The sequence below is a fragment of the Dermacentor albipictus genome, chromosome 1 (genome assembly GCF_038994185.2).
Source record: "Dermacentor albipictus isolate Rhodes 1998 colony chromosome 1, USDA_Dalb.pri_finalv2, whole genome shotgun sequence".
NCBI classification, from domain to species: domain Eukaryota; kingdom Metazoa; phylum Arthropoda; class Arachnida; order Ixodida; family Ixodidae; genus Dermacentor; species Dermacentor albipictus.
The window spans coordinates 260834441-260851764 of NC_091821.1; the positions used below are offsets into that span (position 1 = coordinate 260834441).

The following is a 17324-nucleotide window of genomic DNA, read 5'->3' on the forward strand; positions in this document are numbered from 1 at the left end:
TCATACATCATGCACAAAGAAAACCTTTTTCAAGAGTTGTCCCTTCTGGAAGATATGAGTGGGCCATAGCAGCAGTAACTTTATTAGAGCGCGTTGGGTAATACCACTTGTGAAACAATGTAGAGAGTGAAGAGGCTTTTAATACAGTTCCTCATGCTACTCAAATAGGAGGAACGATGAGCAAAAAAACATTGGTGGTACAGCGCGTAAGTTAAACTGTAACTTTTTGAAAGACAGAAAATTCTAGGTGAGGGTTGCAAGTAAATTTCGCCCACCCACACCAACAACACAGGCATACTACAAGAAATACTACAGCCTATCGAGTACTAGACTCTCTGGAACAGCTATCTTAAACAGAAATAAAGAATGATGCAACAAGCTCTAGACAACATGGCAGACTTTCTTAGCCGGTCTGGCCTCTCATTTTCTGATAAGTCAGCTCACATCGACGTCGGTAATAAGACCAGAATCAAGAAGTACCCCAGATTGCACATTGTGCTTCACATGGCTGGACAAATATATCCGCATGTCAACAGCCCCAAATCCTTTGCAAGTGTAAGACCAAGATGGCAGAGCCAGCACCTCGGTGAAACAATTGTGTCATGCCTGGACAAAAATTCCACACCCAGTGAAAAGAATAATCTCAAAATTATGGGTGGTGGACGAGCGGAAACTATGGAAAATCGCAGATGCGGTACTTGAGTCTAAGGTATTGTACGTTAAGAATTACCAGCAGCGCACAAAAAAAAGACAACTCATCGAATACAGGCGTCGGGTACTGACAGGTCTTTCCAACTTTACCATGCTTGAAGACCTCTACGACAAAGAGCAAACGAACAAGCACCTAGATAAAGTAGAATTGCAGTCTGCGGCCGAAATGCTTTGCCTCAAACCTTGGAACCTGGTTAGCATGTGAGATGCAAAGATGACTACCACTCCTTTCAGAAACACAACCTCAGGAGAACCTGAACTTGAAACACAACAGGCTCTAGCATGCAATATGGGGGTAAACAGTTAGACCAGGAGACTGTATGCAATTGCCAAACACACAGAAGAGGTTGCTAATCATGACACAAACAAACACCAGCAACATATAATACACTGATGTGGCAGTAACAGTGTAACAATAGTAAGACGTACACTACACAAAATTATATGCCATACAACCAGAAAAGCTGAACTGAGAGCAATCAAAGCAGCACTTGCAGTGCATATTTGCAGAAGACAACATCCTGCATGCCTGCATGCATTCACCAGAAACTGTTGGGACCTACACATCACACAAGGTTGTCAGGGAAATTGGGAGATTCACATATGACTTGCAAGCACACGGCCAAGAAATTAAATTGCATGATATATATCCATGCTGATATTCCAGGACACAAGTGGCCTCATGAGCCCAAGATAAGAAATGAAAACTGGATGAGTTGGCGTGAATTCATTATTAACTACAGCGAAAAAAATAGACAACGAACAAGTTCAAAGCACTCTGTACCTTCACTTCGGTCCTGTCTATTGGCTTTCTGTTGCGCTGTAATTAATGAATCGATGAGGCTGCACAGGAGAAGAACAATACTCCCGCCCAAGACCCCGATTTCACATGCAAATCTCTAGCACTCACACACATACTGGCACACACACATAAATGTTGCAAGGGTGCATAGCATGAAACAGCGTCAAAGGATGACGCTAGAGAAGGATGCGGGCTACATTTCAACAAATATTTATTGTGAAAATGCGGCAATTTGTGCAATTTACCAGAAAAAAAAGGCAGCAGGACGGCCAGGCAAAAATTGGTGTTAGACGCTACCAAACATAAATAAAAGTGTTACACAAAGAAAACACGGATAAAAATTCCAAGTGTAGGAAGAAACAAATAACTACAATCGCCAATCATGCATGCCAGCACCTTTCAAGAAACGCTGTTCTTTTTCCAATAGACAGACTGACAGCTTGTTTATGCAAGCACAATCTTCCATTACCATACCATTGGGGGAAAAAACTTGCTTCTTGGAAGGTAGTTGCATGCAGAGTTGGTGATCACAAGGCTTTTTTTTTTCCTGGACTTGTATATTTATTGTATGGTTTCATCAGGCATTGGTATTTATCAGGCTTTCTTGCTGTACTACTTTCTGGTAACCTTTATAAATCACTGCATTCTCACAATGAACTATTTAGTTAGAAGTTAGCATGCCCTGTTCTTGCTGCTTCACAGTTTACACTCTTGCAACATTGCCCAAACAAAAAATTATATAAGGCACACGGAAGCATCATAAGGGCCATTAAAGTGGCATACGTGTTGCAGTCTCAAAAAATGAAGAATAGCCTGGCTGCAAACAGCGCCAGAGAACACTTAGGACGAACAAGAAAACCGAGATGATCTAACAACCGAAAGTTTAATGTAGGTGCCGAGCAGTGACGTAGCCAGAAATATTGTTGGAGGAGGAGGGGGAGGGGGGGGGGGCTAACGTTGGAGCTCGGCCTCCTCCTTACAGAATTTGTCGACGGATAAAATACACGAATAATAACTGCATCGCCATTGCCAAAGAGGCTGCGAATGAATTCTTGGACGCTACACAGTGTCAAGACAAGTATGTATTATTTCATAAAAAATATATTCGTATGTCCCAAAAACTGTGTCAATAATGAGTGATATCAATGCCTCCATGTTGTGGTCTATTTATTAAGTAAAGAAAATATCACACGAACTTTAGAACTATATCAGTTCGAAACGAGCGAATCAGTGCATGCCGCTGATATGATACGTGTAAACGCCGTGAAATGAACAAGTTGAGGACAAATACTTTAATGAAACTTTGTCATTCAAGAACCGTTTTTACATTCTTGTACATATGCAACGGCCAAGGACAACTCTCAATGACGCTGTCTTTCGTTCCAATGTATTGCGCAGGAGCAACTGTCCCTGGTCGTGTATTGTAATTGCACCGAAATTATAGTCGCAACAGAGATCACATATAAAAAGCAGGATTTCTGCAAAATATATACGTTATAAAAATATATATACGTTAGAAATCCGAAGACACGATGGAATACACAAATGCGAATATAAATTGCTTGATAAAGAGCAAAAAAGTGTCACTGGAAACAAAGTTCACTGCATGTATCCACAAAACCTCGCAACAAGATATTTAAATGCGCGTGTAAGTCATCAATAAATGTACAGTCAACAGCAAAAGCTTGCGGCATGCGGTTTCCCTTGCAAATGTGAATTCCTGCACTGTTAAGGCATGGCAATTCGTACTTAATGAATCACTGTGCAGGTGGCAAAGGCTACTACATGCTGGAACATTTAATTCAAGGCTGTGTCACCACACTGGCAGATCCTGCGTCCCGTAAGATTTTGCGGTTGACTGCACATATCTAAGCAAAAGTCACTGTATACGGGGTGTTTCAGCTTACATTAGCCAGAGTTTAAAAATATGCCGATGCACTCTAAGACGACGCAGCCAAACGCATGTTACTCACTTTTGTATGTAGTGTGTCACGCTTCTTTTTTTTGGCTTAATTTGCTTTTTAGTCAAGATTAATTAACCAACTTCTGATGTAACGAAGCCAGGGAAGAAATTCCAATTAGAAACTTGAAGAGTGGTTTGCAAAACGTCCGAATAAACAGATTATGTCTTTGTATCTATTAGGTATTAGTGTATTTTAGCTTACTGATGATGCCCGCGAACTACAAAACTCTACGTAACACGCCCGCCTGCGCTTCTTGATTGCAGTGCTCCAAAACGTTCCGCGCACATAACAGCCATAGGCGCGCTGCCACTTAAAAGCCGACAAGGCAGCCACGTAGGCGTTGGCTGTGCCATTTACGCCAGCGATGTGCTACCCTCGCGAAAGTTGGTGATATAGATAAGCAGACGTAGCGGTTATTGCTCGTGCTGCCGGAAGCAACAGGTCCGTCATTTCGCGATAGCTGTAAGTAAATTGAACTGCCCTAAATAAAAACTCAGTTTTCAGAAGGCTGAAAATGGTAGAATAAGAGTATGCTAAATAGCCAGACGCAGTCTTTCACTGAATTTACGTTTATTTTTCGTGCGCTTTCACAGCAACTGCTCGAATAAGTCACTTTCTGCAGCGATTGAACGCTGGGATCTTCTGAGAAGGCTTTCTGTCGCTGCCTTGAGCACCGTCAGTGAAATGCTGTGGCAGACTTCAGTTATCTTCTCTTGTAAGGCTTCTGGAGTTGTCGTTTCCGTCGTGTATACGTGATCCTTAATATTGTCTCACAAGAAGTCAAGAGGGTAGAGGTCGGGTGGCCTTCCCGGCCACATGACAGGCCTGTTTCTCCCTATCCATTGCCCTGGGAAGGTAACATTAAGCCATGCTCGCGCTTGACTGCAGCTGTGAGCTGGGGCCCCGTCGTGCTGATACCACATCGCGTCTAGCCGGTCTAGTGACATGCTGCAGAAGAAGTCTTCAACCAGCCCTATGAGGAACTCACTTACATGCCTCTTACCGGTCACAGTGTTGTAAAAAAACACTGGGCCAGTGACTGTGCTGTCATATATCCCTCACCAAACGTTAAGAGACGACTGATATTGGTGGTGGTATCTTCAGAGCCATTGGAGAATTTTCTCACTCCAATAGTGTGCGTTGTGGATATTTACTCGACAAGTTCGGGAAAAGAAAAGGGAGAAAGTCACAATCCTGCTCCTCGTGAGTCAAAACCGAATTCGCAAAGTTGAGTCTCTTTTGGAGATCCCTTGACTCCAGGCATTGATGCAACTGCCGATGATAGGGGTGCAGTCCAGCTGTTTTCATGATCATCCACATAGTTGAGTTGGACACACCGAGCTGTGTGCTCACGCTGCGCATGCTAGCGTGTAGATTAGCCACCATGAAAGACAGAACGCTGGTGCAAACCTCATTATGTATGACTGACTTTCGAGGCACCCGTACGGGTTTCCTTTGTAGCAATTGCTAAGATTGGGTAGATGTCTCATTTTCCCTTAATTGATTTCTTCTCTCCATCTTGGGGGTTTCCGCAGAACTATTACGTCAAACTCTTGCTTTTGCTTCAAGTTGTTGACAAATTCGACTTCGCTCTGCCATCTGCTAGCCGCCTGGTTAGCTCAGATGGTATTGCAGCTGCCCCGGAAAGGCGGTGGTCCCGGGTTCGAGTCCCGAACCAGGACGGATTTTTCTTCAACTGTGAGGCTTTTCTTTCGAGGAACCCGTATGGGTTTCCTTTGTAGCAATTGCTACGATTGGGTGGATGTCTCATTTTCTCTTTATAAATTACTTCTCTCCACCTTGCGGGTTTACGCAGAACTATTACGTCAAACTCTTGCCTTTGCTTCGAGTTGTTGACAAATTCGACTTCGCCCCGCCATCTGCTAGCCGCCTGGTTAGCTCAGATGGTATAGCAGCTGCCCTGGAAAGGCGGTGGTCCCGGATTCTAGTCTCGGACCAAGACGAATTTTCCTTCAACTGTGAGGCTTTTCTTTCGAAGAACCCGTATGGGTTTCCTTTGTAGCAATTGCTACGATTAGGTGGATGTCTCATTTCCCCTTAAATAAGGTTGCGATAACATCAAAATCAAGGTGATGCCCTCAACCAAATGTGTTGCAATCCGCCGAGTCCCCACAGTGGTGGCGGTGAGCAACCATTGATTCTTTTTCTCGTCTGCTAGCCAGAAAGCGTCCAAACATCTGTGAGGCCAAAGTGCACTCGGCCAGAGAAAAACGAACGCGCACCGAAGTGCGCCGCGTGGTTCTCAGGGCAACACGTGAAATACGCATGACCTCTGGCTGGCTCTGACAGCCCACGGGTAGCGAGGACAAGGAAATTGAAGACGTTCAGTGTCTCGTCGTGAATAAAAGTCAAAGTAGAAAAAATAAATAAGGACGTAGGTGGTGCCTTTAGTGCCTTGACATGGATGCTTTGGCGCTGGTGACATGACATAACAAATGAACCATCACAGTGCTTCGTCTCACTGGACTTCGTTGCGTGCTTTGTCAACAGTGTGTACATGTATATATATATATATATATATATATATATATATATATATATATATATATATATATATATATCTTATGATAGTGTGTTCATTTGTCTTGTCTCGTTGTATGGTCCGATGTGCGACTTTAGAAAAGTCAATGCACCTTTGGCGCCGAATGTTCATAAGAGCATCAAACCCACAAAGATCCGGAACTGAAAATCTAAAGCACGAGCGACTTTGGAAATGTCAATGCACCTTTCGTATCGAAAGTCTATGCAATTTTTATACCCATACAGTTTGAAATCCATGCGCTGTGTAGGTTCCGCGGCCTCCGCGAGATGCGGCGACGAGCCCGCTCGCCATCGAAACGCCCTTGAAAATTTGTGCGCGGATGGCGCTCCTTGCGTTATGTGACTCCAGGTGCATGGGCGTTGGCACCAAATCCAGCCCGAGTGCACAATCTTCGCGCCGAAATGTCTTTTCGAGAGCGAAAAACACATTCTAGACAAAATCCAGGATTTCTGGCACCGGTGGTTGTTTTGGTCGGCGGTGCATGACAGCACAAAAAAATTTCGGGAGTGGGGGGGGCTGAAGCCCTATGAACCCCCTCCCTCCCTGGCCACGCCCCTGATGCCGACTAAATGCTGGCTGACAAGCAATAAACCGAACATACACAAAAGGGAGAAGCAAAATTAATGTACAGGAAATGCATTCATTTCTAGCGAACAGCATTCTGACAAGATTCTCCCAGCGCTTTTAGGTCTACAGCTTCCATAATTTCTCTGTGCAGCCGATCTGCAGAGAATGCTAGCTTAAAAAAAGGGAAAATGAGACACACACGGAAACGTAGCCAAGGGCTACAAAGGAAACACATACGGGTTCCTCGAAAGAAAAGCTTCGCACTTGAAGAAAAGCTTCGCAGGACGAATTTTTTCTTCCACTGCGAAGCTTTTCTTTCGAGAGACCCGTATGGGTTTTCTCTGTAGCACTTAGCTACGTTTGGGTATTTTCCCTTTATTAATTACTTCTCTCCACCTTGCGGGTTTCCGCAGAATTATTATGTCAAACTCGTGCCTTTGTTTCTGAGTTGTTGATAAGTTCAATTTCGCCTGCCACCTGCTAGCCGTCTGGTTAGCTTGGATAGTAGAACGGCTGCCCCGAAAAGGCGGTGGTCCCGGGTTCGAGTCCCGGGTCAGGAAGAATTTTTCTTCGAATGCAAAACTTTTCTTTTCAAGAACCCATATGGGTTTGCTTTGGAGCACTGAGCTACATTTCGGTGGAATGCACGCTGAGATGTCGAGGATGCGTTGTACAGGAAGAAGCTAGCATTCTGTGCAGATCGGCTGCCTAGAGAAATTATGGAAACTGTAGAGGTAAAGACACTGGGAGATTCTTTTGTCAGTATGGCATCTGTTGCACTTTCAGAGATTAATGCGTTTCCTGTTGGGATCTCTATAGGCACACATCAGTTCTTGCTTGTCCTTTTTGTGTAACTTTGGTTTATTGCTTGTCAACCAGCATTTACTCGACATCTTCAATAAACTTTAATTTGTTAGTGCACCTTATGATCGTCTTGGTCTCTAGCAGAAGGGTGTTCATTCTTTTTTACAGCGAAATTGTATATGCCTAGACGAAACACTCGTGGTCCGACCACAGAAACCCTACTGCGGGCGTATGAGCCATTGCATTCGTCTTACGTGACCGATGGACATATTTCTCGTTGGGTAGACAAAGAAATGCATACGCATTTAAAACATGTACATTTATATACGCATTATTGCAGGAAAAGGATACAGAGGGGGATGGGGTTAAGACAAGATCATGATGACATAATTATCTTGCAGCAAAGGTGTGGTGGGCCATTGGCTACACCGATAGTGACGTCGTTTCTCTATCGCAGCAGAGTGCGCTTGCAGCAGTCTCTCTCTGACTTCGCAATAGGTTCGAAAATGTGTTCCTGTATTTAATGAAATGAAATGTGCGGTGCCGGTGTGTCACTTGGTAACTGCAGTGCATAACCGAATCATAAATACTATGCTTAACGCATTACGAAACACAAGTGCGTAATATAATTCACAAATACTTTGATGAACCAGCTGGATTATTACAATGAACCACTCATCGCACCCTCCATGATGGCGATTATGCGAAGCGCAAGGTGTGGCATTTTAAATAAACAATGGGATAAACCCAAGCCAAACGTGTGCGTAACCTCATTAAAAAACATAGACGTCACCGGTAATTGAGAAAGACTTTAATAAACCGTCGTAATTAACCCAGTGATAAACAGGGGAGCCGCACGTTCCAGCTTCGCCGGTTTACCGTCTGTACGGTGTGCATGGGCGGTAATTTTTTCTGCTATTGCTTGTTCAGTATTGTATAATGTTGTGCCTTTCTTCCTTTTGTAACTACCTTTTTATTCCCCCTCGCCTAATACTGCAACCTTGCAGCCTGCCAGGTATCATCATCATCATCAGCCTGGTTACGCCCACTGCAGGGCAAAGGCCTCTCCCATACTTCTCCAACTGACCCGGTCATGTACTAATTGTGGCCATGTTGTCCCTACAAACTTCTTAATCTATTAAGGCAATTTCTGTAAAACCACACGCGTCAGCGAACTTGCCGCAATTTCCTTCTTTCCTTCCCTCCTCTCTCTCCCTGTGATCTTTGCTTTCCCCTTTCCCATTCCCCCGGTGTAGGGTAGCCAACCGGACGTTATTCTGGTTAACCTCCCTGCCTTCTTCTTTTCTCTTTCCTCCTCCTCCATCTGCCCACCTAACTTTCTGCCGCCCTCTGCTACGCTTCCCTTTCCTTGGAATCCAGGTATATAAATAAATAAATACATAAGCACATCTCATGCATTCATCTGCATACACCTCGCACCATCCCTCCCTCAACAAACGCCACTTTGTTGATGTCTTGCAGTGTGCATCTACATTAACTGCTCTTTGCATTTTGGTATAGCTTGTGAACCGTGTATTGCATAAACATTACATGATATTACGGTTGTGACCTATGCGATGCATAAGCAAACATTGCAAAAGGTAACATGTTGGATTGTTCAAAATGAGACCAACTGTATAATATCGCAGCTACTTTAACAGCATTTAATTGACCACTTGACAAAAACTTCACTTCGCATAGATTCCACCACGTACACTGAATCTGCAGTTTTTTTTTTTTGCCTATTAATGTGGTCGTTACTGCGTGACCACATCTTTTAGAGTTGAAAACAAAGTTAAATAAATTTTCTTGTTGCTACATATTTTTAAAAATTTGTACATCACTGTGATTGCAACATCAGAATTTCATACAAACACGCACACAGTGTAGGATGTGGACAAATGCTCAGGAGAAACTCCAGAATGCTTGAATCCTGTTCCTTATGAAAGTGAACAGTTTCATCCCATGGCCGTTGATGAGAAGGAGATAGAAAACTTCTGTTCGTGGAACAAAATCGCATTGATGAGCTTAGAGATATGGTCATTGCTTAACACTTTCTAAATGAATAATTATAGCTTGCTATCGACATTGAAGCAGGCTTTCGACAGCAAGAAAAGGAATCAGTTTTTCCAGCTTTGAGCATAAAATTACAGGTAATTCAAGCAGGCATAGAATTCTGCAAATAGCACCTGTTTAGGAATACCAGATACGAATAAACATTGAGGCTTTCATTTGTACTTTCTTTGGCTGAGCAATCTAGTTTGAAATGACTCTCATAAGCATGTCGTAGCAATGTTGATGTAATACAGGTTAAATGCCTGACTCTATAGCTTAAGAAGTGTGGATGATTGCTATAAATTACAGTGAAGGAACTATAATATCTAATAATATTAATAATATAATACGAATAATGATTATTTCCACAAAACAGGCTAACCGTAAGCGGCGTGCGAGGCTGAGCAGAAAGGTGAAAAACCCTACGGCAAGTGTGCCTGCCGTGGGCCTACGTTCCTGCATTATGAATAACACGTGTTGATATGGTCTCCTTCCTCGAAGTTCACGGTATACTACCAGTGCGAGACACAGGAAAACAAATTGGACGAGAAGCGTGTCTTTTAGAATGCTATGATACCACGTATAGTTCCTACAGAAGTGACGGTAACTGCTCAAAAAATTTGATGCGTTGCCTTTTGCGCCTTTATAAATATTCAGGAAGGACTCATATATGTGGCTGAGGAAATCGCGCTGGCCCCGGTAGTAAAATGAAGCAAACGACTACGACGTGCGTTGAATAAGCACAGTATATTGCACTGACGTGTATATATATGTATGTATATATATATATATATATATATATATATATATATATATATATATATATAATGTAATATAGCACATGAACCGCGATACACGAACCAGACTACGGCCTAAGGTTGAATTTCGCAACACAATTTCCATTCCACATTCAGTAACCACACAGACCGTTTGCGTCTTCGTTCAGGGGCAGACGCGGGATTTCGGGTTGGTGCTTGTTGTAGCGCAACTATCTGCATGAAATGAAGGCCAACTGCAAAAATTAAAGTGAACCCATCTGCTAGTTTGTAGAGAAGCTCGCCTTGCTGTGGTGTGCTTCGCCGTCTTTGAATCAGCGTAGTCAGCGACGATCTACCCGAGTGCAAACCTCTCAGGCGGGGCGAATGTCGGCGATTGCACAGCCGGATCCACATCCAACAATCGAACACACAGGCAATACATGCACTGATGGCAGACATCTTCGTAATTGTTTTCATAGGTTCGAAGTCCGCCGTAGTTCTGTATCGCGCCGTGCTTGAACTGATGCGGCCTTGTACGACCAGCAGCGAGAAACATGCACGCACTGGCGCCGATAGTAGTTCGGGAGCACTCGCACGAAGGATACCCGTGTGAAGGTCATCAACTGGTTCATGCACGGGGTAAGACCACAGTAAAGATGACAAATCGCTGCACTATCTCGCAGTCTTCTTGGCAGGACGGCCGATCTGTCTCGGCGCCGCAGTGGAAATGTTTAGTTGCCGAAGCCCTCCAGAGGATTGCACCGGTCCCTAAAACGAAGCCCTTTAAAATGCGCAAGCATCGTTAATGAAATAAAAGCTACGGAGGCAGCTGGCGTCCATGGGAAAAAGCCGGTGAGGCGAGCGACAGATCGCATGGCAGCCATGTTTACGCAGTAACTTCACTCTAGGAGTGATTCAAGGTAGCTGCGGGGTTTCCCTGAAATTCCTTCACTCAAGGTGCGCTTGGAGTGCAGGGCGATTTGTGAAATGAAAAACCGCCCTCAAGGAGCATTTCAAGGGGAGAGTCGAGTCGAGTTGCATTTGTGAGTACGGGGGTAAGTCTGGTCAACGGAATGTGGTTTCGGACGACCGAGTTTTGCAACTTCACCAGTTTTTGCAGCTGCGGGCGGCTTCAGAAGGCTGGTTTACCCACCGTGAGTTTACTACACTTATCTAGCCACCATACCGGCAGTTTCGAGGTAGCCATACGGCAGTAAAAGTCAATCTATCCATGTTTTGTTTGCTTGTAAGTGGGGGCTATAATAATTTATTAACTTGATTCCAGTTAGTTCCGTTCTTCGGTTATGATACCTTCCGCGCGTTGTTGGCATGGAACAGTCACTACCACAATGTCCACGTTACATTCCCCGAGCAACAGTTCCCTCAGTAATTGAAGCCATTCATATGCAGCATCAGAAGAGGGAGGAAAATTAATGCGGGTACTACTGCGTTGCGTCGTTGTTTGATCCTGGTAACATAAACAAGCCAGGAAGCGATACGCAAGCGCCCTCTTGCGTATGAAAGAAAAAAAGAACAGAAAATCGACACGCTGTTTTTGCTCTTAGAAGGTAAATGTTTGGCCTCATTTACTAGAGCGTGCAAATAACCTACTTGCATACCAACCAGACCGGCACGTATTACTTATTGCTAGTCTGTGTCGTGGATGCCACTCAAAGGCGGATAAATTATCAGGCAGTGCTCGTTATTTCGTCTTCTAATCATAACTGCTCTACTTCACCGGCATTGACGTCACGTGATGAAAACCTCAAGAATTTCAGTCCATAATAACCGGGAATTTGGTCATGGTCGTCAATCCTGAGTCAATTGTTTTTACACTGGCGCTAAAAACGTAGTTGTGAGCTAAGAGGTCAGATTCTGGTCTAGAAATATTATGTGAAAACAAATACGGTCGTATGAACAGTTTCTCAGTGGATCGCATTCTTGGGTCCAAGCCAAGATGGGTAGCTGGTGTGCTCATGTTTTAATATATAAATAAGAACCTCGTACCAATCTAGCATCGAAGCCAAAAACCCGTGACACTGGCACAGCGCGGGAGAGCACTTCTACATCGGACGAAGCAACCTTAAAATGCACCAGTAGTCGTCAGGTCACCGAGGCTGAGCAGCATTGGGCTCGTCCAATCCTTGGTTTTATGCATTCCGATTTCCTCTTGAACGCCGACGTCATGCTGTATTAATATGCAATAAATGGCAGGCCTTGGTTTGAGCGCGGGTGACGCAGCGTGTTCAACCATCAACCTATGTGGTCATACAAGTCTGTAATAGGATGTCAGAAGAAAGCAAGCAATCTCCCGGCAACATGGCCACCGCAAAACGGTCAGCCAACGACCCATTTGCAATATGCGAGGAATAACGCGAAGCCTACTTGCTTTTCATACAAGTTGGCGCTGGTATTCAGACGCAAAATACGCTACATAACACATAAGATGAAAAAACAGCAAAGAGAACATCGATTGCTGACGACGCGGAGTAAGTTCAGGTGCCCGCATCGAGTGACACAGTCAGTGTCCGTGGTAGCTTACACAACAACTGTCTCACCGCAAGCTGGATGTGTCAAGCCCGTCGATCCTGTGCCGCCAAAGCAGTTCTTCCGTCGTAATCGAAGTTATTTTACACGCCAGACGGGATACGCCGCGCTACCGGTAAGAAGCGGAGGTCAAGGGGACTATAGAGAAGCACCGCGCGGATTGATCTCCTCACGGCCCTTCGTCTCCTGCTCCCGCGCAGAACCTGTGCCTCAATGCCTTTCGCTAACATTAGCCGCCATCGCCGGAGGTTACAAAACAGATTTACGCCGCAGCTTTCCTCACGTCACACTGGTGTCAATGTCGCGAGGTACGGCAGTTTTGTTTCAACCTCGCGCACTGTCTTTAAATGTGCGTTTGCCATTATTACTTCACCTGCATCAAAATCCAATGATGTGCGTATCCCCAAATTAAAGATTTGTTTGTGAGTATTCACTTAAACTGCCTGTGCTTTAAGACCCATGCGTATCCTGATGATTCACGCAAGCTGGCCTCTTCCATATTGACATCGTCATCATCATCAGCCTATTTTATGTCCACTGAAGGAAGAAAGCCTCTCCCTGCGATCTCTAATTACCCCTGACCTTCGCGAACCAATTCCAACTCGTGCCTGCGAGTTTCTTAATTTCATCACCCCACCTAGTCTTCTGCCGTCCTTGACTGCGCTTCCCTTCTCTTGGCACTCATACTGTAACCCTAATGGTCCAATGGTTATCTAACCTGCCCATTACATGAACTGCCCAGCGCCATTTCTTCCTCTTAAAGGGACACTAAAGCAAAACAATAAATCAGTTTAGACTAATGGAGTATTCTTTGAGAACCCTGCAGGCAGTTATTAAAAAAAATTGTTTTATAGTTAGATGAGAAAATGAAGGTCCAAGTATCACTATTTGAATTTCGCGCCGAAACCCCAGCGCCGGCGCGTCAGCGTGACGTCAGGGATTCCAAAGTATGTTTTCGCATTTGGGCCGCGTTGGCTGAATAAAGGTTCCCGAAACTTGTCATGTTTAATATTTGGTTCCTTTAGAACACAATGTAGTCAATCTGTACCGCTACATATAATTAGTAGGCCGTAGAAAATGCCATCAAAATACAAGACGTCACCACCCCCAGGTGCGGGAACTCAAGTAGGCGTCGCCACCCCTATTTCGTTCTTGCGCTTTTTCTGGCTTACCAAACGTCTTATCGTTGTAAGAGTGGTGTTTTTGGTGTTGTAGGACGGTAAGTTACTGATGCAGAAGAAATCATTTTTCACTGTAGTATCCCTTTAATGTCAATTAGAATATCGGCTATCTTTCTTTGCTCTCTGATCGAAACCGCTCTCTTTCTCTCTCTTAACGTTATGCCTAACATGCTTCGTTCCTTCATTAAAACTTCTTTCTGGGCGAGTTGGTGCATACTTGACATAAAAACTGTTACAGCGCAAACACATGCAACCACAAAGTATAAAGGACAGGACACAAGCGCTGACTGTCAACTAAATTTTATTAACGGAAGACGGATACCTTATATAAGGGGAAAGGCAGAAGTGAAGGGGGAAGGGAGTGATACAATCGGGGAAAATGACAATGCGCATCGATGAACGAACGTGCCAGCAGTCAACGGAATCGGGCTCGAAAAAACAAGAAAAGGAAAAAACTAGAAAAACACTAGCAAAAGGCGAGGGATACTAAGATACAATGAAATCAGTAAGCAGTCGCTTCCAAAAAATGAAGCTCTGCCGCAAAAAGCGATACAGAAGGGGTGCTTACGCACTTGCTGCCATATTTGTGTATGTGGAACGCTTCCAAACTGACGCGCGCCGTCGCGTCGGCACTCTTGCCGAGAATCTTCGCCTCTCCCAAACGAGCCTCGCATCCTGTGCATCCAATTACGTGCGCGACCAAATGTGCGTACTTTTCCTTTAAGTTGCTTAAATTTCGGGCATGTTCCCCCAAGCGTTCATTAATGCAGCGGCCGGTTTGGCCGACATAAGCCTTTCCACACTTCAAGGGAATGGCGTAGACCACTCATGTGGAACACTTGATGAACGGCTTATCATGTTTCAGCTGGCAACCTCTTTCTTTAGAGCTGCAGATGCGTGGGCATAACTGTGCCAGCTTGTTGGGAGCCGAAAAAACAACGGAAACACCATGCTTGTTGGCTACCTTCTTGTGACTGTGCGAAGTCTTGTGCTTCCGACGGTCATCTTTTCCTCGTTTTCCCAGTTTTAGCTTCTGAAGGAGGGTCTCAGACACCGCAATCAAGACCGAATGGGGGAACCCGCCGCCACAAGTCGGCTGGCCTGATTCTCAAAACTTTTCTGCATCAGGTGCGGGCACGACTTCTGAAGGGACGATTCCAAACAGTGCGACGCTATAGCTCTTTTCACAGTTTTGGAATGCAGAATTTACAGTATTTGAAAAAAGAGCTATAGCGTCGCACTGTTGGGAATCGTCCCTTCAGAAGTCGTGCCCGCACCTGATGTAGAAAAGTTTTGAGAATCAGGCCAGCTGACTTGTGGCGGCGGGGTTCCCCCATCCTGTCTTGACTGCGGTGTCTGAGACCCTCCTTCAGAAGCTAAAACTGGGAACACGAGGAAAAGATGACCGTCGGAAGACCGACAAGCCTTTGGTTGTGCCGTACCTGCACAAGACTTCGCACAGTCTCAAGAAGGTAGCCAACAGGCATGGTGTTTCCGTTGTTTTTTCGGCTCCCAACAAGCTGGCACAGTTATGCCCACGCATCTGCAACTCTAAAGAAAGAGGTTGCCAGCTAAAACGTGAGAAGCCGTTCATCAAGTGTTCCACAGGAGTGGTCTATGCCATTCCCTTGAAGTGTGGAAAGGCTTATGTCGGCCAAACCGGCCGCTGCAATAATGAACGCTTGGGGGAACATGCCCGAAATTTAAGCAACTTAAAGGACAAGTACGCACATTTGGTCGCGCACGTAATTGGATGCACAGGATGCGAGGCTCGTTTGGGAGAGACGTAGATTCTCGGCAAGAGTGCCGACGCGACGGCGCGCGTCAGTTTGGAAGCGTTCCACACACACAAATATGGCAGCAAGTGCGTAAGCACCCCTTCTGTATCGCTTTTTGCGGCAGAGCTTCATTTTTTGGAAGCGACTGCTTACTGATTTCATTGTATCTTCGTATCCCTCGCCTTTTGCTAGTGTTTTCCTAATTTTTTCCTTTTCTTGTTTTTTCGAGCCCGATTCCGTTGACTGCTGGCACGTTCGTTCATCGATGCGCATTGTCATTTTCCCCGATTGTATCACTCCATTCCCCCTTCACTTCTGCCTTTCCCCTTATATAAGGTATCCGTTTTCCGTTAATAAAATTTAGTTTACAGTCAGCGCTTGTGTCCTGTCCTTTATACTTTGTGGTTGCATGTGTTTGCGCTGTAACAGTTTTTATGTCATGCTTCGTTCCATCGCACTTTGCGTGGTACTTAACTTGTTTTGGAGCATCTTTGTCAGTCTCCAAGTTTCTGCCCCATATGTCAGTACCGGTAGAATGCATTGACTGTACATCTTTCTTTTGTATGGAGCACACGCGCCCATCTTCCCCCGAGTCGTCGTGGTCGCGTTTTAAGGGTTGTGGTTGGGCATGAACTATGTGGTAGCTGGCCCATGCCATCGTCCGACTCACCCACGCTTGGGACGTGGTAGTAGAGAGGAACTTGTTCTCATCGAGAACTAGGAGTACAGGGTTTATTTACATATTTGCATTATAACAAGGGATACATTCAACAGTCTAGCGTGACTCCCCAATGGAACACGCAAGACGAAGCATACAGCACTCCAGCTCCAAGCACACTGCTTCTGTAGCACGAGCACACCCCAGCAGCCGACAAACTGCTGCTTAAGAAGCCTCTGTCCTCCCTGGATCCCTAGGGGAGGAAAAACTGCTGTCCAATCTTCATCCAATCGGACCGTCCACAGTTGTTGGGGCGTAGTCAACCCGCCTTCGATGGGGAGGGCTCACACACGCACATACGCCCTTTGGATTCCCAGAAACCGAGTTGAGAGGGTCCTCGTAGCCAGATGGTCACGCCTGACCCCAGCCGTCGCCTCTTAATTCCAGAGCTGACTTTCTCGCGTCGTCGCCACGAGTGTCAGCAGACTGTGACGAATCGTGGGGGCCGAGAAAAACGTATCGCAAAGCACCCTTTTGTTTGAGAAGCTCTTGCTGCAAAGAGACCATGAAGGCCACGGCGAATCAATACACGGTCCGCCAAACGTGGCCAGCCCTGCTGCCGTCGCCGACTCTGCGAAGAAGGCGCATGGTGGATTAACGCTGCCGTGGTCTCCAATTCTCCGAAGGAAGTTCATGGTCGGTTAGCGCTGTCGTCTTCGCCGGTTCTCTGAAGGGCGCCACCACCGCGGGTCGATCGAAGCACCTGCAGCGGACTGAGATAGCTTTGCAGAGCAGTACTCCTGCAGGCCGATCGTAACAGCGTCAAGAGCCGACATAGACACGAGAGAGGCCAACACCCTCTAGGACTTAAGGCCTTCGGGCTGACCCTCTCCCCTTGAGCTACGTCACGCAAAAGAGGCCTACATAGAAGCTCCG

The 17324-nt window shown here is 45.5% G+C and overlaps 1 long non-coding RNA gene across 1 annotated transcript in view; it reads left to right on the forward strand.

The window, feature by feature from the left end:
* Positions 1-17324, forward strand: part of LOC135902922 (uncharacterized) — a 197290-nt gene that overhangs the window by 149637 nt on the left and 30329 nt on the right. The window lies entirely within an intron of this gene.